Raw genomic sequence first — 25,832 nt, forward strand, 5'->3', positions numbered from 1 at the left:
TTTTACTGGCGCGCAACCTGTTTTCCACTGCTTGGATTGTCCCTTTGAATGGGCATTGGATCTTTGCCTCTCCAATACGGCATTTCCTCCACCTGATTTTGAACTGCTAATGAGTCCCTTAGTGGCGCATGAGCAGGAATGATCCGGTGTTGGGATTATGGCCTGCGCAGCGGCACTGGAAGTTCTGGCTGAATGGAATATCTTTGCAGCAGCACATGATTTCCTACAACGTAGTCATTTTGAATGTCACGCAAGTTGTCCTTTAATGGTGCTGGAAGCACCCATGATTGAAGAACATAGATGTTCATTCACTCTACTTAATTGGATGGCAACGCTTTTTTCTGCCGAGAACAATGACTTCCTCTTGAAGGCTGTTGCAACATACTGTTCGTACACCCTGCTGGATTGAATCAGCAACAGTATCCATGTTTTTTAGTGTGGCCTTTTTGGACACACACTATTTTTTTTTTCTCTCGCTTTCTTTCTCTTTCGGAATATTCCTCGCTAATCATAGGTATCACTTATACAAATGATCTTGATTCTTGCTCAGACTTTGAAAGCTGTGTTCTCTCTAAGACCCCTGTCCCATGGACTGACCAAGGGGAGGGTGTAGTGAGGAGAAGGACATACCTGCAGACATTGCTAAGTTAGCATATGTTGGACGCCATTTATGGCGCTTTTGCTCACGTTACTATATGGCAAATTTTTAGTAAACACTTTGCTTGCTCGCTTTCACATGAGAACTGTCTGTATTTCATGTATTCAGTTGAACACTCTGCTCCTCGTCTGCACAGCATGTTCAAGGTAAAAAAACTATGAGCTCTGTTGAATTGCTTTGTTCAGTTCCACGTTCCTAGCCAGAACATGAAACACAGTTGCAACCCAGGAAATCTGGTGCTTTATATATTGCTGTGCATGCATGTAAGCGTACTTGGAGAAAACGCTTTCCAGGATAGAAGAGCTGGGCTTGTCTGGAGACGTAAATTCCTGCATCTGAACTCTGAGGTATGGGGTCCCCCTGACAAAGCCTGGAGGTCTTTTATAATTCTAATAAACTAGCTTCTAGCACGGGGAGGGTGGCAAGGCGCTATGGTCCTGTTTCCACTCTCATTATAATATGATTTCCCCTTTTGTTCTATATGGAATTGTAACCATGATGATTTGTTTAATCCTATGCATTTTGCTGCTAGTACTGGCTCGTGTATTGCATTATAGAGCACGTTAGTTAAAATAAACATTTTAATTTATACTTTCACTCTATTTACTCATGTTGTGGACAAATAAGAGAGTTTGAACTAAAGTGTTCTTGTTCCCACGTATCCTGAGAGAGAGAAGGGAGTAAAATGTTCTAGGATGTCTAATCATTGGTAGCTTCGCTGTAGCACGGAGAACGAATGAGACACTATAGCTAGTCGGATAGGGGATCTTGTTACTGAGGTGGGTATTTTGGTACACCACTACACACTGAGTTCCTGGTTTCTTGCGCATAGTTCTGTATATGTGCAGAATCCCTGTAACACACTCTTAATATTGATATTTTGATTTTCATTTTAAGTTGCTTGGCAAGGATATCTAGGAAACAAACTATCAACTATTTTACTGTATTTTTTGTCCTCTTTGCTTAAGTCTGAAATTGAGTTGGTCTTCGAAAGCATGCAGTAGCCCGCTGCACACCCACCAGCAGCCTTGCCTTAAATATATGTAGGTGGTTCTTGATAGACCGTGTTTCAAGATTTAGGAGTTGAAGAGTCTGCTGCCCCCGTCTGCTGAGCCTGTGTTACCAAAAGACCAGTTGGGTTACCCATGTTCCTCAAACGGGTGTAATAAAGGAAGGACTTTGGCAACCCAGTCTGTGCCCAAAGCAGGAACAGAGTTGTTGGTTCAGCTTTGCAGGCTGAAGGTGACACATCAGTGTCCTGTATTCACTATTTGACGGTATCAAGTACGTGTTGAATTATTGAATTTAATTTTGGACACCATGAAATGTTTATAAATGAGTCCCATCTGACAATTGTTTTCAAGAGCAGCAGCAGGTAACAATGCCTAGCACACTCCCAAGGCAATGATGTCCCTACTTCATAGCCTAGGTTTCACTATAACCACAGTGAAATCTCTCCTCCGACCCAAACGCATACAGCCCTTCTTGGGCTTAGTGTGAAACATCATCACAGGCCAAGCATGTCCCTACCAGAGGTTGGCATTTCAGCAGCTACAGCTTCTTTTCTGGCCAGTTTGTCCTTTCACTGTAAAGACTGTAATGAAGTTTTGATATACGATGGCCTCTTGCCACAATTGTGCCATACGTCGGAGGCAGTGGTCACAAGTGGAGGGTCATTGGGAGGATGTGGTGTTTAATAAAGGCCAGCACTCCTCACTCTCTTCATTGGTGGAAAAGCAGGAACTTGTTGCTCGGCAAACCTTTTTCGGACTCCGCAGTGACCATTGCAATTGATGCATCACTCTGGGTGGGGCACATAATCTTGCCAGTATGACAGTGCAGATGATGCGACAGCCTGGCACAATCGCATCAACTGCCTAGAACAACGGGCAATCTCCTACCCCTCAAAAAATATTGTTTTAAAATTTGTTTTAAAGCTTGTGTGGGGGCAAAGTGGTCCTTATAAAGACTGACAAGATGACAGCATTGAACTACATACAGAAGGTGGGGGTGCTCACACATCTGTCTGCACTAGCGCAGGAGATTTTGCACTGGGTAACACAAGATCTACTTGTTAGCAGAGACCCTGCCCATGTGGGAAAACAACTTGGTAGACTTGCTAAGCAGAATGCATCCGTAAGCCCACAAGTGAGAATTCCAACCATAAGCCCTACGAAGGTATTTCGGCAGTCAACCTCTTTACCGCTCCAGTGTTGGACTCCGACGTGCACAACTTGTTTTCCTTCGTATAAGTCCTACGAGATATGGGGTTTCTTCCTATGACTGGTAATGCACTTGGGAATTGGCTCCATTGGGGATTGTTTGGTTCAGAAGTATCTCCACTGGACTCTGGGTTGATGCCTTGAGATACTTGTCGGACTTTCTCTTTGGTTCTTCCACTTCTGTTGGTTAAAACAGTCATTGATTCTAATTCCATTCCTTGTCTTTGTGACATTTGCAGGGCTTGGTAACCTAGTGAATGTGGATTCTGTAGTGGAAAGTACTCCTTTCCAGTGCTGTCCACGGTGTTGTGCGAAACACTTGTGGACAGACCCCCACCTTGGCAACCTCTGTCTCTGGAGCACGATTAACCCTCCTACTCAGCATACCTTTCCCTCCGCTCCAAAAAGACCCTGCACACCGCAAAGTGTTGCCTTTCGAGTTGACCCCGCCTCCTCTCCCACCCTCTCAACGGTGTTCACAAAATGTCTTGCTGTGGTAACCGCTGTCAGAAGGGCCAGCATCCATGTGTTCTCATACTTGGTTGTCGTTGGGACTCCGACATATATAGTGGAACCAAAAGAGGTACACTGTGTAAAGAGTCCTGACAAACCCTAAAGGAATTATGGAGGCAAAGATGACGCCTCACAGGCTCTCATTGGTGGTAGTGTGGGCGAGCAGTTAAGCATATCAGAGGTAGTGCTGAGCATTTATTGTGCACGCAAAGGCAGTAAGAAGGAACACCAAATAAAGAAATCCAACGCCAATTTATAAAAATAACTCCTAGTTTTATATGAATTTAGGTACCAAGATCACCGGAATCAGGTAAGTACTTTTGGAGTTCTGAATTTTTACCGTTTTCTAAAGTTGAAAATGCAATTTTTGAGAGCGGTAATGTTATCCCATGGGGAAAAACATGTACTGCATTCGGGCATGTCACAGTGACTTACTAGACCAATCTATTGGACTTAAGGTGTGTATGGGCGAGGTCCAAGGCCACACCAACGGGTCACCTCGGGAGGCTCTGAGCGTCCAGGTGTGTTATGGTGTCGGGTGTCCCATTCACTTTAATGAGACTTTGTCCGGTTGCAAAGAGACTGGGACACCAGTCAGGCTGAACCAACAAGGGGGCTCACGTCTCACTATTCTTGGGGGCACCTTTGGCCCTCTGCTCCTAGGGCCAGGGCGGCAGGGTGCAGAGGTGCTCTGAGGCAATGGGTTTTCATCACCGTTGACACTCACAGTAGAGGGGGCGTTCACAGAGGGGCTGCAGGTGTCATTGGTGAATCCATTGTGGGCAAGCCAAAGGAGAGATTGGTCTGTGGAGGGTCAGGGGACCACACGGGCACTGTTGGTCCTCTTCAGCTTGGGCTAGGTGGCATGGTTGCAGTGGTGGTTTCCGGTGTCTGGTTTGCAGCGGTCTAGAGTCCTCAGTTCTTTTAGAGTGCCTGCAGGATACAGGGAAGCGGCTCCACTACTGCACGGGAGTTCCTGAGTCCTTGTTGAAGGCAGGAAGTCCTCCCATGTTTTTTGAGGCACAGCAGCTGCAAGATGAAACCACTTTGATGCAAATTGACGGGGATAGCAGACAGGCCAGCAGGGTTGGTGCCCAGCCAGTTGCTTCACCATGGTCCTTGCATCTAGTGGCTTTTCGCTCTTTCTTCTTAGGTGTTCTCCTTCTTAGGTCAGCAGGAATCTGATTTCCTGGTGCCAGGTGCCCTCCTAAACACTAGATTGAGGGGTGTAGGGTAGTCGTCTATAGGCTACTTATCCCTGGGGTCACTACGCCCCCTAAAAAACCCAATTCATGTGGGAAGTGGGCATAACCCTGGAGGAGGTGTAAAACACCTCCCTCCAGAGCACACATTGTTCCTGACCCCCCCCATCCCCCGGGAGCATGAACTCTTACCCTTGAGGGTCAGAAACCTATCTGTGGTGGCTGACTAGACAGGACCAGTCTGCCTGCACACTCGCAGGCTGGTAGGTTTGAAGGGGTTCCTCTAAGGTACTCTCTCGGTGCATGTATTAACAAATCCATCACTGGAATCAGTGTGGATTTATTAGGTGAGGTGTTTGGTACCAAACACTAAATGTTTCAATGAAGCCATTATGTAGCTGGGGAACATTTTGACCAGTGCCCAGTACATACCTTAAGCTGGCTTCCCTGCTCACTTGAAATATCCAGTAATAGAACTAGACATCACAGGGCCATATCCGCTCATGCAGGTATGTCCTCTCATAAAATGTAATGTACTCTGCTTTAGGGCTCGAAGGCCTCCTGTAGGGGGCACTTTCATATATTAGATGCAATGAGTATGGCATGACCCACAGGATTGTGCCATGTCATGTTTTCACTCGTGGTTTGCACCATGTCACGCAGCCTGCAATAATGACAGTCTGTGGGGAATGTGTGTATGGGTCATGTGAGAAAGTGCTTCTTTTTGCATGGTTGGCCCCTACTTTTTGCCTGGTTTTGATGCGGTTTCAATTGTAGTGCACAGGCTCCCTTCCTACCAGGCCCCCTGTGCCAGTGCTTCTTCCCTGAAAACAAATCCCCAATTGGTACTTCTACCCCCTGTAAGTCCCTAGTAAATTGTACCCTGGGTACTTGGGGCCTGGGAGCCGAAGAGGGTTCCCTGGGACTCCACCCTCACTGGGGCAATGCCACTGCCCTTCAATTTGCATGCCCCTGTGAGGGGGAAAAAAACGACAGTTAACATGGCACCCTGCCTAGGTGCCATGCCAGACCGCACTGCCTAAGGATGTAGGTAAGTTGCCTCCCTAGCAGGCCTCACAGCCCTAAGGTAGGGTGCACTGTACCAAAGGTGAGGGCAGAGCTGCATGGGCAGCTACACCCCTACAATATTGGGGTCCATTCCTTAATATTATAAGTGACTGGGAAGCCATAGCGAGAACACGTGCTGGATACTCGGCAACTCAAGTTCCACAGCATCATGGTGGCTTCACTGAACACAGCAGGGTTTGCCCCCCAAACTACTCCTTTCATTAAATCCACACTGATGCCTGTGTAGGCTTTATTGTGCCATGTACCTAGAGGGCAGCCTGCCACTACTAGACCTGTTTCTGTGCCCCTGGGTTGAGATTTCCTGCTCTCTGGGACCAGAAACAATGCACAACCTGGGCAGACGTGTCACAACTCCTCCCCCAGTATGGGCAGGTGCTCAAAGAGGGAAGCTTTAAAGGCCTGAATCCTTTGTAATGTGACCCCTAGCCTCTACTGTTAGCAGACCCTGGTATACACCCCCCACTTTGGGTGAGAAAACTCCGGAGAATGGGAGGTGTGCCCACCTCTGCGAACTCCACCCCTAAAGTGGGGAAGGTGAGGGGAAGCACATCTTTGCCTGGACTGTTCCCATGAGGACCAGGGTCAAGACTGATTTGCATATGGCTGGGTCTGAACTGGGGTGGCAAAGTGAGCTAAGACACGATGATGGATTCAATACACACCTGTGACGGGGGGATGAGAGTCTGAAAATTTTCAGTGCGACTTCCATCTCCTTCTTTTTTCATCTTTCAGTCCCTGCCATCTTGAAGATAGGGAGACCCCCCCTCCAATCAGGGCTAGGTCAATGCCCCCCCTCTAATAGGAGGGTGGCATAATGGAGTGTAGTCGCCCCAGGAAAGGTTCCCATTGACCCTACTCACTACTCCACTAAAACGCCTTCTAAATTAGTATTTAGGTGGCACCCCCAGACCTAGAAACTCGATCTGCGACGACCTAAGATGACCCTGCAGAGAAGACTGAAGAAGACTACTGCCTTGGCACCAGCTCTACTGGTTTGTCTCTAGCTTCTGCAAATCTGCAACCAGTCTTGCAGCCAGCGACCTCTGAAATCCCTGGAAGGACTGCTGCCTTTGAAAAAGACTCCAATCTCCCATGGACAGCGAGCCTGTCCAGAAGAAACAGACTCCAAGAGCTCTGGATCCATCTGTAACCACGATCCCAGAGCACTCTGCACCAGACGCCTGCAGCCTAAGTCGGAGTGGCTCACCTGTGCAGTAAAGTCTCCCCAACGATCCTAACCTTGTGCCCAGCATTGGCTGACCTCCCCTGATCTTCTCGACAGTACTTCCTGTGTGAATCCAGTCTTCCCCTGACCGTGCTTGGCTCCGTTATGAGGACTCCGACATCAAAAGGCACCCCTGCACCAGAAGCCCCTGGGCCTTGGTGAGCCGAACAGACGATGCCCCATGACCTCCTACATCTCTACTTATCTCTGCTGGCATTGGTCTCCCTCCTGCATCCTCCGGTGCCCTGCCTACAGCCTAATTGCTGATAGAAGAATCCCCATTGAAGCATTGGGCGCCGATGTCAAAATTGCACCCGGCCGCCTCTGTGCCGTTGGTAGTGTATGTTTGGTGCTGCTTTGTGCCCCCCGTGCTTGTGCTAAACCCCAAAGCTTGGCCCCTGCAACCAATGTACTTACCTGCAAGCAGTGTGGCTCCAGGCGCCCGCCGTATCCATTGAAAAGCATTGGGCCAAACTCTGATTTTGACCTCTGCACCTACTGCCCCTGTGCCGCTGATGGTGCAGTTTTGGTACTAACCTGACCCTTTTCCCCTTGCTGACTTTTGGTTCCAAGACTGGATTTGCAAATGCGTTACTTACCTGTTTAACCACGAAATTGCGTTCCCCGTAGTGTAACACTGAGCTGGGAGATACTCTATTGGGAAAGTTCAATCTGCTTCCTTCTTTGGTCATACAGTACTTGCGAGGCGGTAGTAAAAATATCCGCGTGCAAGCTCTCAAGACCCCAGCCAGCCTTTGTTTCTGCGGACTTTGGTGTGGAGCTGTGGTGTAAAGTATCCAGGCCTTTAATAATCGACTACAAAGCAGACAAACTTGTGTTTTTTATAGCGATGCGAATTGCAGGCGAACTATTGAGACCTGTTTTGTAAATGAGCAGACGATAATTATAAATGTGATTGCAGAATGGTATAAGGCTTAGGGTGGAGGAGTGATGAGCCCGAGTAATGTTAATGTAGAACTGTGTAAGTAGGAGCGTCTGCAGGCAGTAATAGAGAAAGTGGACTAAGATGTGTATTGCAATCCATTTTTGCGATGTTTATGCCAGATGTTTGATGTTGGGGAAAAATCAATAAAAAACATTTATACAAAGCAGACAAAAGCATACACTGATTTAGGTTCATCCATGTCAAATGTAGTAGAATGCTGCACTTACTGCGTATCGAGTATGGCTTGATAATATGCATTCATTGCTAGGGGTAATCTGAACAGCAGCTCTAAGGCAGGGCACATTTAATAGTGAGATCAAAGCCATGTCTCTGCAGAATAGCAAAGCCTCCTCTATTTAAATACAGTGAAGTACTAATTGTTTTGCGAGATGCGTTCATACCCACCCCCTTCTATTGAATCAGCCATTTTTGGCTAAATCCACATAGAAAAAGATAATGGTTTCTTAAAACCTTTTTATGGCAGACACTTTTTGGCAGTCTAAGCTCTCCACCGCATGCTTTTGCAGATGGGGACCCTCCCCTCTACCAACGTGACCTTTTGTTATATTAACTCTGGAAGCCCGCCACAGTTTTTAAAATTAAAATGCAAACCACATATGTGAAGTAAGTTGAATGTCCTTATAGTATGTTGTAACAATTATTCTCAGGAGTAGATGTGCGCTGAGCTTTGCCTCTTATGAGGGAAGTTGCCATGATTTACAGAAGATATGATCTTTGGCAAATTTAACCAGTGTATGACTACACAAACTCTGTGCTGGCAGCGGATTACCGCTTGATGTAGACACTGGATTCCTTGTTACACTCACCATGCCTGGCAAGCCTTGCTGTGTCGGTAAAATGATAAAATGAAAACTCTCTAGACTACCTCGGGCTATATGTCTCATCTGCATGAGCTACAGTCTGTGGCATGTGTTATATTTTTGCAAAGAGCGGTTAGATGCTGTTCTGCCCAAAGGAAAGCACCCCCTCCACATGTAAAGTGATTTTAGGGAACAAAACAGGTTACATTAAACGTGTTACATGCCAATCTAAACACATACCCATTACAGTACAAGCTCATTGTTTGGTGTACACACAGCAGATTGTAAGAAGTGTTGACCTACTTCAGATGCAGATGAAATGGTGATGTCAACAGATGTTAATCTTCTAATCACTTTTTATCGAAGTGCTTCCAACTCCATTGTCCACATATAACGAAGCACCTAAAAAGCATGCTTACAACATGAGCTCTGATCCACTCCTGACTCTAACCCGAAAACGGGCAGGCACGGAGTGGGCGCAGGCATTACTGCCCCTCGATTTAAAATAAATAAATAAAAATGACTATTTGTTCTGCCTCAACTCCCACGGGCTGCTGTTTGCGTTTCAAAATCCTCAGGTTACACCAGGCCTTTTATTCCGGAGTACGATCACAGGACACAATTCGGCACACACACTGGCCAGTTCGAACACCCTAGCTGCTGAAAACAAATTTCCGTGCCTTGGAATTACTTTCCCAAAAACACTGACCATGAAGCCACTGGCCTACATTCCACCAAAATGGCAATTACCAGCGAGGGAAAGAGGGCACATGGCACAAGCGGGGCCTGCTTTTGTAGTTTATGGCAACATACAAGGAAAAGCACTATGACATCAAACTGGTTATTTTGTCCTCTGTAGTAGCTGCAGCACGCAAGCGTCCATTCTTCCGCTCCAGTGTTTCAAGAGCAAGTGAAAACATGAGTGCTGTTTACAACTGCACTGGAGCAAGTGAAAACTTAGCGCTTTTGAGGAGGGCTTGTAACCCAAGTAAAAAGAAGTTCCTAAAATGGTCATAAAATGAGCAGTGGAGGAGGAATAGTGTACTTAGTCTCTGCTCTCTGGGAGTGGTAAATGCAGGAAGAGGCATGGCAAATGCATGCTTTGGAAAAATGGGAAGAGCGTAAAATAGAGCGACCATGGTGCCAGCAAATGGTAAGCCTATGGGCAGGGTGTAGGCTCATGAAGTAGACACAGCAGGTCTTTCAAGGCAGCCCATGCGCTCCGTCTAAAGCAGAGACCTTAAAAAGGGGCAAAAAGTGGGGGAATAACTGCAACAAAAGCTCAGTTTCCTACAGTATCCTCCTTGAACCTTAAGCAAACTATTGAACTGCCAGTGTTCTTTCCAAGCCCAGACTCTGTAGCAGAGAAGGCTCTACACACACTAAATGTCAAGAGCCCTCATGTACTACATTGATAGGACTATGAATTTAGACACCAAGTTCATTGGAATCGAGGAAGTACTTTTTGAGTTATGAATTTTTACAGTTTTCAAAAACGGGCACAGTGCAATTTCTGGATCAGTAATGTTTCCTATGGAGGATAAACATGTATTGCATTCGGGCACTTAGCAGCGATTTGAGGGACTGGTCTTCAGGACTTAAGAGGAGTATGGGCCAAGGTCCAAGGCCACACCAACAGGTCACTTGAGGATGCTCTTGGCGTCCAGGTGCAGAGGTGTGTCACGGTTCAGGTGTCCTATTCACTTCAATAGAAGAACGGTCCGGATACAAAGAGGCTGCAAGCAGTAACTGGGAGACCAGTCCGGGATAAGCCATAGGGGTGCTCGAACCTTGAGATCCTCGGGCACACGGGCAAATACTCAATTTAGGGGCGTTAGGGAGAGTGAGGGGTAGTAGCCAATGGGCTTCTTACCCCTGGAGTCACTACACCCTTTAGATGACCACTTATGTGGTGAATGGGCATCACCCTGTCCCATAATTCCTTCACGCACAGTATGGTGGAATTTCGTTTTCACGTCGGGCTTGGTCACCCTAGAGGTGTGCCTAGCCTGGAAGTTTAACACGCCTCCTGCATAGCTAATGTTCCCGCCTGTCCAGGCGCCAAATGGCTCTGGGCAGGAGGATCCGCATTCTCTCCTGTGAGGGAGAAGTCAGATTCACATACCAAAGCCGGTGGGCTCTTTGAAGCTCCCTGCCTCTGAATGCAAATTTGCAGGTTATCTTGTGGAAGGGGGTATAAATTACCTCTGCCCTAGCAGGCTTTGTTCCTGACCTCCTGAGAGAAAAGGCCCTCATGGGGTTCAGAAACTCATCTGTAGTGACAGACTGGTCTTAGCCAGCCTGTCAGCACATTAGTAGTTTGTAGGTTTTTAGGGGTCACCTTTAAGGTGCCCTCTGGGTACATGTATTAATAAATCTATCTCTGGAATCCATGTTGGTTTAATAATTTGAGGCTTTTGATACCAAACACCATATTTTTCAGTGAAGCCCATATGTAGCTGGCTAACTCGTGTTGGCCAGTGCCCAGCACATACCTTAAGATGTCTTCCCTGCTCACTTGCCATATATGGTAATAGAATTAGACCTCACAGGGGCATATCTGCTCATGCAGATATTTCCTTACATGAAATATAATGAACCTTCCCTAATGGCTCAAAGGCCTGCTGTAGGGGTGACTTAAATATATTCGATGCAGAGACGTTGGTATGACACAGGTGTGTCATGTCATGTTTTCACTCGTGGTTTGCACCATGTTACATCCCCTGCAATGGCAGTCTGTGTGGAAATTTGTATGTGGGTCCTTTTGGGTGGCATAAGATATGCTGCAGCCCTCGGGGACCCTCTTTAGTACCCACTCCATTGGCACACCGGGTGCCATTTACTAGAGACTTTCAGGGTTGCTAAAGTCCTTTGCCAATTGTAGCATAATTAGACTGGTCTGGTTAGCGGGCATCCGTGCACTGTCTGAGTGAAAAAGTCAGCACCTAGTAGCTAAACAAAAGGGGGGGGGCGGGGGGGAGGCCACGTTTCCTACTGCCAGGGACAGATGCTTACAGGCCAAGTAACATTCTCCATTTATATGTTTATTAAACATGAACCACTATAGCTGTAGTCATGTTTTTCATTTTTTTATAGGGGTTGGGAGGGTCGCTCAGCTTGATTTCTGAGAGTGGTTAAAGCTTGTTTATCATGAGATTGGTTACATTTGGGTTATGTTAAAGTTCTGTATATTTGTTTTGATTTTGTGAAAAGCTTTAATGTTCTGCACGCGACTGCTCCTCGTGCCAGTATTCACTACAAAAATCATCGGCAATGCCATAGCTCTGGCTTTAAAGGATTGTTGTGTGGTCATGTGAAGCATTGCAACTAGACATCCTAGGAATCGATATGTATTTCTGCTGAAGCAAAAAACTGTAGACTAATATTAGTGGAGGCTGAGATGTCCAGTGAGTTGCACTGTCCAGCCAGATCTGAACATCCATATAGGTTATTGACTGCCCTCCTTCCTTCTGTGCTGGTGCCAGAGAAAAATACCACATTGTCCATAAATAAAACTGTCACAATTATGTGGAAGGCATGCACCTTTTTTTATGGAATCGCAAAACTTCTGCTCAACTAAAACATGTACTCCTGGCTCCCAACATGTTGTTGTTGGAGCCAAAACCAGTCTTCTGATGATTCTCACATAATTATCTGGCAACACTGCACTGTCAGCCAGACCATTAAAACTGCTTGGTTTTGACCGCTTCAGGTGATAGAGATCAGGGTGTGTATAATATTCCCACTACCACAGATAGAGTAATCTCACAGTTACACGCACATACATTCATCATACGCTAGGGCCCATTTCACTAACATACGCTCAAATACTCTACCAGCAATAAACTTGTGGAAAGAAAACTCCTAGTCACCCTGCATCTATATCGAGGTCGATAAGACCTGGTTATTATGACTGTCCATAAACATAATCTATACAACCTATACGGCAATAATCAAAATATAATACACAATAATTGACAAGAAATAATATTCAACACCATGTTCAAATTATATTGCTTTATCTAAAATTAGTCAAAATGGAAAATCAATCAGAATAAATCATTTCTCTCATAGTTACCTATTCTAGCTAAATGTCAGAACGGGTCAGGACAAGTCTCTCGGTAAAGTCTCTCAAGACGAAGTCCCTTCAGCATCAATCCTCAGCAACGCAGATTCGGTACGCGGCAAAGGCAAATGGCAAGTGGCCTCTCTAGGCTAACAATTCTTATACTGAATCGAACAAAGGAAAGATGCATAAAAAAGTTGTAATGTCCGCTGGACCGCTGAGCAGAGCGAGAAGGAAAGGATGAACATTGCTACATTTGAAAATCTCCGCTCAGGAAAAATCACAAAATAAAGACTACGGAACAGGAACCAAGAAACATAAATGTATCCTGTTAGTTCTACTTCTCCTCGGCAATGCAACCATAGTTCAGAGTCTTTCTCTAAGACTCCTTTGTTTCCCAAGGCTGCCAAGGACGTTCCATTTCACTTGGAGATTACCCAGGCTGCTGCTGTCCTCATGGAAATTTTAGCAAGGCAAGCAAGGACTGTGGTCAGCTGACTTCAGGACCATATTCAGCAGGGCTCTCTCCCATCACGGTTTTCTACTTTCAAATCGAGGCCAGGCTTACAAAATCGGCCATCTTTATCTAGGCCACCATAGGCCACAATAGACCATCTTAATTAAAAGAAACAAAAACAACGTTACCACAGCATAGTGATTAAACAGTGCTAATCCCACTAATACCCTTATGTGTATGCATCTATCTAGCACTTGCAACATAGGAAAGCATTAATTCGGAAAGCGTTTTGTGCCCAAAAATAAACAGCACATAGCAACGTTTAAACATGAAAACACGCACGTTATTGTTAAACAGCACATTTATGCGTACCCACGTGTAACTCTCTCTTATTAGGACAAACGGATTGATTAATATAAACACACTTACACAAGACAAATAATTAATTATTAGTAATTAATAAATTAATATAACAAATAGACATGCCAGAGCTTCAAAAACCAACGAATTTTCAAACAGAAAACTCTGCTCCAGCAATCCCCCCTTTGGTGATTTTATCACCAAATAAACCCAAAAAAAAAATTTGTGAAAATTTAGTCCCATTTTAGGAGAAATCGGAAATGTCTTTTTCCCCTACACAACATTACACACCAGTCACTCTTTCATCATCCCTTTTTGTCTCTAAGTAAACACTCTCCCTCAATTCTTCCAATTCAATTTCTTGCGGTTCTCTTTTCAACCTCTTGTTTTTCTTCTCTTTATTCAATTTCTTCTTCCCTCCCCTGTTTTTACAACACACACACACTAATCTCAGTATCAATAAAGCAACAATTATACAAGTTAAAGGAAACAATATTCTACCTATAATAGTACTACCTATTTTTGCAATAAAATCCTTAACAGCTATCATTTTATTAGCTATTTTAGTCCATAAATTCTCAGCTTCAAGTGGTACTAATTCTTCATGCAAATCAGTAATATTTTTGATATAGACCTTTCGTCTGGAATGTAAGTGCAACAATGTTGAACTTTCAGCATTCCACAGACTCCACCCTCCTTGGCCAATAGAATATCAAGGGCAAGTCGATTTTGCATAGACATGGCACGTACGGCACTTAATTCCGTATTCACCAAAAGAAACCCTCCAGCGGTATTTGTCGATAAGCGATCAGCCACTGTGGACAGTTTCCGAATTCCATAAGCATTCAAAGAAATTCCCACTGCTGGAATCAAAACTCCAAAAATATCACCCACTATTTCAGACCAAGTTTCTCTCTTAAAACGCATTAGTAAATTAATATGTTCCACATCTCTTATCTTATCTATATGAAAAATCTTTGGAAAAACCAGGCCCACATAACACGTGCCATACCAATGGTCAGGCAACTTGTAATAAGCCTTGTTCCCACAAACATAGTATACTCCTGGAAAAATTGTATCTTCTCCACCTCTGAAACCCCAACCTGTTGCAATGAAGTATGTATCATGGCACTCACTAGTCCCAACAAAATATGTATCATATTGGGATTTCCTTCTTGTAATGCAAAGTTTACCCTTCTGTGGTGCATCTAAAGCTAAAGTTGGACTAGCCCCATTCTTCAACTCTTTTCCCATCTCAATGTCCCAAATGGTCTCACTCACTTTATATTTTCCTGCTTTCTCCTGCATGTTCAATCTCCTTTCCTCTACCATATCCAGGAAAGCTTTCTCCTCTCCTTTCAGACTGCAAGTTAAATTATTCTTAAAAATGTAATCTAATGTTAATCCTTTTTCTTCAATAAAAATTTCACCAAAAGTGTTGGCTTCTTTAGCTGGATTCAGCTCTTTGTTCATTGGCAAATGCCCAAAAATACTATCTCTGTTAGACATCTTATAATCTACTTTCCCTAACAAATAAAAAACACTACTTAAAATACTACAAGAAATACCATATGTAGCTGGTAAATGATGATAAGTAACACCCTCTGAAACGGATGCAGGTAATTGCATACAAACGTAGCAATCCCTCACTTCCATTGTTTTCACATATTCATATAACAATTTTGAAAAAACATTACTAGAAAAGTTATTAATTGACCTATCTTTGTGTATGTAAGTATTACTAATTCTAATCGGAACTATTTTTTGCGAATTCTTCTCTTCATTTGTCACATTCTCTGTATGCATCTCAAACTCAACTTTAAAAGTAACTAATAAAACTAAAACACCCCATAGAAGCATTAATAATCCAGTACAGCAGCAGCACATTCTACACCACCTTTTAAAGAAGGCACATCTATTTCGATTATCCTCTATGTTAGCCATTTTACTACTTTAATTTAGCCTCTATTACTCCACTACTGAAATTGGAACTCTTAAATTCTTCAACAATTCTTTCCAAATTTTTTCTTCAGTCTTTCAAATGATCCTTTCGTTCACTTAATCCAAGTGAATCCTTCCTTTATTCAGTTTGGATACTTGTCATTCTTCACTTCAATTTCTTCAACATCAAATTGTATTAGATCTCCAACATCAAAATCCTCAGTACTTGACTCTTCTCCAATGTCAGTCAAGAGTACTTTCAGAATTTCACCAGTATCTTCCTCAACCACTTCTCTCAAGATCTCTTCCGGATTATCTCGAGTCACCGTTTCTTCTTTTCCTTCTTCAGACAGTGCCACATAAGACCATTCCGGTGATCTGTACTTTTGGTTGGGTCTTCTTACTCTTTTTATTTCTACTGGTTCTTTTGATTCCTTTGATTCTTCTCCTTCAGCTTTTGAACTTTGACTCGATACTTCATTCACTTGTTCAGCTTTTGATGTATTTGCTCTTATTATTCTGTATTTCAGCCTCTTAACTCTGTTGTTAGGCCAACGATCTCCTTTTATCACCTTTTTCGGCTTTATTTCTTTATTACTTCTTTCTCCAATCCAAGTTCTCTTTCTCAGAACTCGACCCTCTGTTTGTTCATTCTCATCATCCAATTCTGCTTCAAGTGCCTTCTGTTTTCGTTTTCTAGCAGTTTTCTTCTTTTCCACAGATTCTTTCACCACTGTTTGAGATTTCCCTACTTTTGTCCCTCCTCGAGTCTCCGACACGCAATCTTCTTGCTGTCTACTTGTCCCTTCACCTAGCTCATCAAGAATGTTCCCTACACCTCCTCGGGGGTCTTCCGCAATCTGTCCCTCTCTATCTTCTTCTGACCCTACTTCTTCAAGTATAATCTCAAGTGGTTCCTCAATCTCCTCCTCTTCTGATTCAGGAGTAGTCTCTGTGAAATTTCTCTTTTCTTTTCTTTTTCCTTCACTGCTTTTTGAAACTTCAGGCTCTCTTACAGAATCTGATCTTTTCTCTGATACTCGCAGTGGTTCATTCGAAGCTTTTCCTACTTCTTTCCCCACTGATTCTGTATCATCACTGGAATCTGACTCTTCAAAATACTCTTTACCAGTCCCTTCTTTTGGGTTTGGAACTCTCAGAGTATGACTTGCATGTACCCAGTGTTTCACTCCAGCACACTTTACTGCAGTTGTCGTAGTCAGAATAACTTGTCTCGGCCTTCCCCACCTTGGAACCAAGCAATTTCTTCTTCTGTGTACCTTAATCCTCACCCAGTCTCCTGGACTCAGATCATGGGCTTGCTTCTTCTCAAGTGTGGTAGCTTCTTCTCCAACCTGGTGAAACACAGAATGAACTGCGTCAGCCAGGCCTTTACAGTAATCCAAAATCATGTCATCAGTTATTGTCACCAACTTATTGACAGGCACAAATGCATGGCGCATTGCACGTTCCATGATTATTTCGTGCGGACTCAAGCCAGTAGTTCTATCTGGAGTAGATCTAATAGTCATCAGCACTAGAGGTAAAACATCTGGCCATTTCATGCCAGTGGCTAAGCACATTTTTCCAATCCTGTTCTTGATTGTGCCATTAATCTGCTCAACCACACCAGAAGCCTCTGGTCGGTATGCACAATGTAGCTTCTGCTGTATTTTCAATGCTTCACAAATCAAACCCATTAGTTCATTTTGAAAGTGTCCACCTCTATCAGACTCAACTGTTACTGGAAACCCGTACCTAGGAATCAACTCCCTTAACAGTAACTTTGCCACTGTAATTCCATCATTTCTTCTAGTCGGGTAAGCTTCCACCCACCTTGAAAACAAACAGACTACCACTAGAACATACCTCAGTCTGTTTACTTGGGGCATTTCAATGAAATCAATCTGCATTCTTGTAAAAGGACCTCCTTCTCTGCCTATTGTTCCCAGACTCACCACTGTCTTTTTCCCAGTGTTAAATTGCTGACAAACCAAACACCTTTGACAGATGCTTTCTGCAATTGTCCTGAACTTTGCATTGTACCAGGTTTGTATAAATGACCTAACCATCGCATCCCTCCCCAAATGTCCCTGGCCATGATACATTCTTGCCATTGACGACAAAATGGAGTTAGGCATTACTGGTCTGCCATCTCTGTAGACCCAAACATGGTCTGTTTCTCTTGGAGCACATCCTGCCTTAATCCAATCTTTTTTCTCTTCTTCTCCTGCCTCATCTTGCAACTGTTTCACTTCATCCCATGTTTCTAAGACATTAGTAAACATCACAGAGAGAAAAGACATTTCCCCCTCTCGGTCCCGATTAATGGACTGATTTGTTTTGGCGCAGTATTGCGCAACATCATTTGCGTAACGGTTTCCGACCGTTATAAAATCTTCTCCTTGTCCATGGGCAGCACATTTTACAACTGCTAACTCCTTAGGCAGCTGTATCGCCTCAAGCAATTTACCAATCATTTCAGCATTCTTTATCGGAGTTCCACTCGATGTCAAGAAACCTCTTTGTAGCCAAAGCTGGCCAAAATCATGCACAACTCCAAATCCATACTGACTATCAGTCATCACAGTTGTCCTCAAATCTTTCCCAATTTCGCAAGCTTTTGTCCATGCTATCAATTCAGCAACTTGCGCAGATTTCACTCCTTTCAATGGTGATGCTTCCATGACCTCTGAAACTTTACACACCGCATATGCTGCACATAACACACCATCATCATTTCTCAGGCATGAACCATCCACAAACAACACATGATCACTCTCATGCAAGGGAAGATCCCTTATGTCTGGTCTCGGTTTTGTACAGTACTCAAGCACATCCAAACAATCATGATCATCTTCCATCTTTACACCCACGTTTTCAATATCCGGCAAGAGTGTCGCTGGATTCACATTCACACATCTCTCAAGAGTCACATTTGATGCTCCCAGAATCACTTTTTCATATTTAGTCAACCGACTATGTGACATGTACTGAGTTCTGCTTCTTGTTAAAAGAATTGCCACATTGTGAGGTACGAATACCCTTACAGGATATCCCATTATGATTCCCTCACTTTGTTCCAGACTTCTGCATGTTGCAGCCACAGATTTCAGACAACCTGGTAAACCCACAGCTACAGGGTCAAGTGTCGATGAGAAGTACGCAATAGGCCTTCTCAGTAATCCATGCTTCTGAATTAACACTGAAAGTGCACATCGATTTCTCTCACTGCAGTACAACTCAAACTCCTTTTCATAGTCAGGCATACCCAAAGCTGGAGCCTCACACATTTTACTTTTGAGCTCTTCAAATGCTGCCATTTGTTCTGCATCTAGATCCAATGGGTCTGTCATCTCACTTTTTGTCAGTTTAATCAGTGGCTTTGCTATCAAAGAAAAATTAATTATCCACTGACGACAATAACCCACCATACCCAGGAACATTCTTACTTCCCTCTGAGTTTTTGGGGCTTTCATTTCTCTGATTATTCTGATCCTGTCATCCCTCACTTTTCTCAGACCCTTTTCAATATTGTGTCCAAGATAATGCACCTCTTTCTTGCAAAATTGCAATTTGGCTGGAGATACCTTTAACCCTCCATCGGCCAGATGATTCAGTAAAGCTATGGTATCTACTTCACAAGCTTCACGTGTCTTTGATGCCACAAGTAGGTCATCAATATACTGCACTAGTTCTGAGCTCTCAGGCATGATCAAACTCTCCAACGATTTCTTCAATAACTGATTGAATATCGAAGGACTCTCCGTATACCCCTGTGGGATACGACACCATGCTAAAATACGCTGGCCAAACCTAAATGCAAAAATCGGCTGGCTATCATGATGTAATGGAATTGAAAAGAACGCATGACACAAATCAATTACTGTATACCACTCGGCATCATGTGGAATTTGATACAGGATCACTGATGGATTTGGCACGATAGGACAACATGCCACCACAATTTGATTAACTTTTCTCAAATCCTGTACGATCCTAAATTTCCCATTAGGCTTTTTTAGTCCCATTATCGGTGAATTACACGGACTACTCAGTAGTTCTCTCAGGACTCCCTGCTGAATCATTTTCTCAATTATAGGAGTTATCCCTTCAATTTTTTCTGGTGTCATTTTGTATTGAGGAATGTTAGGATATGTAATTCCCTCTTTTATTGCAATTTTCACTGGATCTACATTATTCATCAATCCCACATCCTCTCCAGTAAAATCCCAAACTGTCCTTTTCACTGTGTCTCTCAGCTCTCGAGGCAAATCCTCCGGATTAAACACAGCAAATGCACCAATTAACTCACTCTCTCTATTCTCTAGAGTCACTTGGTACAAAACATCCTCATCTGATGTCTCAAAGGCTATTCCATCCGGTGTACAAAAAATTGTGCAGTTCATCTTGCACAACAAGTCCCTACCTAACAGGTTCACTGGACTCGTGTCACAGACAATGAATCTGTGCATGTCTGAAAATTTCCCTATCTGTACTCTTACTGGTTCAGTAAGACGTGTTCTGATTTGCGTATTGGCTACACCAACTACTTGGATTGCTTCATCCGAGAGAGGAAGATTTCTAACATCTGTTGACCTGACAGTTGATCTTGTCGCACCTGTGTCTACCAAAAAAGTAACGCTCTCCTCATTTATTTTCCCATCCACAAATGGTCCTGCCTGGTCTATTTCTAGAGTTGCACCAAGTATGCACTCTTCTTCCTCTCCTCGGCACCGTCAATAATCACCCTTAGATTCACTCCCTTCACTCTTTAACAAGTACTCTTGTACCTTGTTTGAACGTCTTGGTTTGTTTACCTGTTCATCATTGTAGAATCCTGAATCCTGATTATACTTTTGTAACCCTTTATTCTGCGGCAAGGGCGGTTTTGGCTCTTGACTCTGCTGTCTCACAACTTTCTGTTGTTGCTGCTGTTGATTATTTCCTTCATTCTGCACCTGTTGATTTAAGGATTTATTCTCATTACTCACTAATGGTGGATTAGGACACTCCGATCTCCAATGCCCCAATTGGCCACAGTTGTGACAAGGAAACTTTTTTTTCGCTTCCTCAAGACTTCCTTTTCCTTTCCCTGCATATCTAGGTCTATTCCCTGCATTGTTTCCTGGATTATTCGCCTGTTCCACTAACTGTGCTTCCTGTCTTTCCGCAACTTTCACTTGTGCCCACATTGCTTTCTCTTTCAGCTTTCTTTGTTTCGCTTCAATTTCATCACTGAAGTATTTCGCATGTCTCAGAATCTCATCTACTTTCTTACTCTGCCAATCCACTGTATGCTCACGAATTCTCTCACCAATTTCAGGTCTAAGGCCATATACAAATCTGTATACAAAATGACTCAAATCTTTGTCACCCAGGTGTTCATCTCCACTGAATTGTTTAAATGCTAGTATCAGCCTCTCGTAAAAAGCATGAACTGATTCTTTCGCTTCCTGTTGTGTTCGATCTATCTTTACCCAGTCTGTCTCTTTTGCAGGAACCTTACTCTTCAGGTATACCATCACCTGATCATACTTTCTCATTACCTCTGGATCTGGTGCCCCTGTTCTTGGGTCTCTTGGATATTCCTCAGTAGGCCAACTCACAACTATTTTACACTCAGTCCACAAGTCTGCTGGAACAATTATATCAAACAGACTATTTAGGTCAACCCACAGCACTTTTGACAATTTCACAAACCTATCTACCTGCCTATACCACTCGACGGGCTTTTCTCTCAATCGAGGGAAATCATTCGTGAATGATAAAATATCCTGTCTGGTCCATGGAACATGTACATATCCTCCTCCAGGTATTTCTCTCATAGGATAATTATCCACTGGTTTCTCTTTTTCTCTCACTGGAAATGCTGAATAAGTTGTTCTATCTTCAGCTTCCTCTCTTTTCTTATACCACCTATCTTTCCACTTTTCTACATCACCCCATCTTCGCAATAATGCTACCATTTCCTTAATCTGTCCTGTTCTACCAGTAGCATTCAAATTTTCAATATCCTTCTCTGTAAAATCCATCCTGTAGGTTTTTTGTAAAGCTTTCACTTTATCAATGTCAACTCCCTGCTCATTCGCTATTGCTCTTAGCCTGTCATGTGTATTTCTTGCTCTCCAGGTAATGTTCTTGCACATAAACATTAGCTCACCATCATGATGACTCTTCAGAATTTCTGTTGGAACTGTTCCTGTAACAAGCTCTTCTAGTTCTACACACAACCTAGCCACGTCAATTACTTGTGAATCTTTATCCTTTTTCTGTAGAACTTTCATCCAATCATTCAAATCTTCAACTGTTATTTCAGCAGTTTTTCTCACTGGAACCACTCTTTTCTGCGGTTCTAAAATTGGCATCCCTGAACAACTAGCTTCACTAGTATCCAATATTTCATTACATATGTCATTTCTTGATTGTCTCAGGTCACTTCTTTCTGCTCTTTTGCCTGAATCTCCTGAGGGACCAACTGAATTTGTCAAATTATTCCCAACATATGGAATCACCAGTCCATTTTCACCTGTCCTCTGTTTGTCAAACACAGGCATAACCGGACCTATAGTTACAGGCACCGTAACAGCTTCCAGATTCTTCGTTAACTCCCTAATCTTCTCAGTCAACTCTGTTGTAGTTCTGGCTAATTGTCTGGCATTCTCATCAAGGTAGTGATCACTTCTTAACTCAGGTGTCTCATTTTCTGTCTCACTGACACAAACTGTATCTCTTATCGGAGAAACAACTGGTGTACTCTTATCCGGTTCTGGTCTATATGGAGGTGGTCTCTTGTAAATCATGTCATTCAAGACCTCATCCTCATACTCATTAACTCCATATTTTCTCATTTCTGACTCAGGAACCCTTTCTGCTCCTCCTTCAACTGTTCTCATCGGATATAATCCCTGTGACATACTAACATCTCGCCACCTTTTCATTCGATCATGATGAGTCTCACGATCATGTCTCCTCCCAAACATATACCTGTAGTACCCTCCAGATCTCTGTTTTTCTCGCTCATGTACTTCCTCTTCCCATTCCACTAAAGCCTCGAACTGTGTAGGTCTTGGTTTCGGGTCTAGACATAACATCTTTTCCCGTAAATTTCTCAACACGGCCAGATTAAATGAACCATGTTCTGGAAATGCTCGAACACCATCTCCTTTAGTATACCTAACCCAATTCTCCAACCATATACAGGTATGAAACCCATATTTCGCAGCCATGAAGGATGCAGGTGTTTTCGTTGGAGGTAACAACTCACCCTCTCTCGTTTTAACATTTTTATCCTTGTTAAACCACTTTTTAATTTTACCAAAAAATGTTTTCTTCTTTTTCTCTTCTTGGTAATACATTTTAGCGTTTACCAAAAACTCTCTACTCTTTCCGTATTATAAATATACAATACGAATTTTCAACCAATAGCAGCGCGACTCACACCAACGCACCAATCCTGGAGCGTTTACGTCACTAAATAGCTCTTCCAATCCTTGCGCGGCTCACACTAACGCACCAATCCTAGCGCGAACACTATTCTGATCCACTATCCAATCAGAGCGCGGTCTTTCTGACGTCAACAGTCGCTGCAGTCGCTTGTCTCCTGTCTTCTGTCACTCGTCTACCCCTCCTTTACAAAATCTTTTCAGTAGACTTTGTGTCAAAATTTCTACAAAATCTATTAGTTACAACATAAAAACATCTCCATTGTCTGCTTCGCTAACCACAGAATAGTAAAAGAGAGTCTATTTCACAAGAAACCTCTCGTTGACACAGTAGCACATCCCTCTACTCTGCCCTTCTAACATACATTCATTAACTGTTTCCTCTAGGACTTATCCAAAGAGTCTTACAATCAATTAAATGTATAAACATTTACGCACATTCATACAAGAAAACATAGTACATACACACAGAATCCTGCTTCCCGAGAACAGCGAATAATCTGCTCCACTACAGAATTATAACATACATCAACTAAACAGCTTTCCTCTGTCCAGTTTCTCAAACAAGCTCAGAGAATACCTATTACTTCTCCCGCGATAAGCTTTAACGGTAATCCTTACGGATCCCTGGGACTTAAGACCAGAGTTTCACAGATAACCTTCACTATCATACACACTCCTTATATACCAGAAATATATTCTAATAGTAACATACGACAATGTTACTGATTCCGAACCCAGCAAATGTGACGCGCAACTTCAATTGTCACACGTTATTCCTTACAATTCCGTCTTTCCCGAGAGCAGCATATACTTCCCTCTGCCCTACTACGGAACTGCTACCAGCTCCCAAGTTCCAGAAGCACTACATATAACTCAACATGACGACTCCAACATATAGTATTAGTACATATACCAACATCAACCAATAATCAATAAGCTAATGTACAAGCAATCTTATCAGATCAAGACAATCATCAATAACCATCCTCTGCTACCAGGAAATTGATAGAGATCAGGGTGTGTATAATATTCCCACTACCACAGATAGAGTAATCTCACAGTTACACGCACATACATTCATCATACGCTAGGGCCCATTTCACTAACATACGCTCAAATACTCTACCAGCAATAAACCTGTGGAAAGAAAACTCCTAGTCACCCTGCATCTATATCGAGGTCGATAAGACCTGGTTATTATGACTGTCCATAAACATAATCTATACAACCTATACGGCAATAATCAAAATATAATACACAATAATTGACAAGAAATAATATTCAACACCATGTTCAAATTATATTGCTTTATCTAAAATTAGTCAAAATGGAAAATCAATCAGAATAAATCATTTCTCTCATAGTTACCTATTCTAGCTAAATGTCAGAACGGGTCAGGACAAGTCTCTCGGTAAAGTCTCTCAAGACGAAGTCCCTTCAGCATCAATCCTCAGCAACGCAGATTCGGTTCGCGGCAAAGGCAAATGGCAAGTGGCAAGTGGCCTCTCTAGGCTAACAATTCTTATACTGAATCGAACAAAGGAAAGATACATAAAAAAGTTGTAATGTCCGCTGGACCGCTGAGCAGAGCGAGAAGGAAAGGATGTAACATTGCTACATTTGAAAATCTCCGCTCAGGAAAAATCACAAAATAAAGACTACGGAACAGGAACCAAGAAACATAAATGTATCTTGTTAGTTCTACTTCTCCTCGGCAATGCAACCATAGTTCAGAGTCTTTCTCTAAGGCTCCTTTGTTTCCCAAGGCTGCCAAGGACGTTCCATTTCACTTGGAGATTACCCAGGCTGCTGCTGTCCTCACGGACATTTTAGCAAGGCAAGCAAGGACTGTGGTCAGCTGACTTCAGGACCATATTCAGCAGGGCTCTCTCCCATCACGGTTTTCTACTTTCAAATCGAGGCCAGGCTTACAAAATCTGCCATCTTTATCTAGGCCACCATAGGCCACAATAGACCATCTTAATTAAAAGAAACAAAAACAACGTTACCACAGCATAGTGATTAAACAGTGCTAATCCCACTAATACCCTTATGTGTATGCATCTATCTAGCACTTGCAACATAGGAAAGCATTAATTCGGAAAGCGTTTTGTGCCCAAAAATAAACAGCACATAGCAACGTTTAAACATGAAAACACGCACGTTATTGTTAAACAGCACATTTATGCGTACCCACGTGTAACTCTCTCTTATTAGGACAAACGGATTGATTAATATAAACACACTTACACAAGACAAATAATTAATTATTAGTAATTAATAAATTAATATAACAAATAGACATGCCAGAGCTTCAAAAACCAACGAATTTTCAAACAGAAAACTCTGCTCCAGCACAGGCAGATACTAAGTCAGTCCAATAGTAGCAGGAGATCCTTTGGTCGGTCATGCAAGGTAGCATAATGTTGAACGCTATTAAATTGCCATAACCTAATCACAAGAGCTGTGCAACATTAATGTGAAACAAAGGCACAGTAAACAGCCGCTTGTGTTCTGTTCCTATGCGTTCATGGTGATTTTTTTACTGCAAATCACTGAATAACGCTATTTGAGGTATGTTTTTACTGCGAACGGGGCAGGATTACTCCGAGTAAATTCTGGAATTTTGCATAACCAGTCCGATGCAAAATTCTCGATTATTACACCAGTGTTAATTAAATTTCAGCCGGACTGAGTAATTTCCAAGTTAGAATCTTATTCCACATTGCATTTCTAGGGTTTGTTAGGGAAGAGCTATGGGCAGGGTGGAGGAGGCAGGTTTATGACATCGAAGCTCCTTTGTTACTCCTAATGGTGTCATTTTTGCCAAAATATTTCATCTGAGCAGCCAGAGTCCCTGATAGAAACTAAACATGCCTGCGGT

At 43.1% G+C, this 25,832-nt stretch overlaps 1 protein-coding gene across 2 annotated transcripts in view; it reads left to right on the plus strand.

The window, feature by feature from the left end:
- TSC1 (TSC complex subunit 1) overlaps nt 1-25,832 on the plus strand; it is a 296,095-nt gene that overhangs the window by 106,144 nt on the left and 164,119 nt on the right. The gene's annotated exons all lie outside the window — the stretch shown is intronic.

The sequence above is a fragment of the Triturus cristatus genome, chromosome 1_2 (genome assembly GCF_964204655.1).
Source record: "Triturus cristatus chromosome 1_2, aTriCri1.1, whole genome shotgun sequence".
Classification (NCBI taxonomy): domain Eukaryota; kingdom Metazoa; phylum Chordata; class Amphibia; order Caudata; family Salamandridae; genus Triturus; species Triturus cristatus.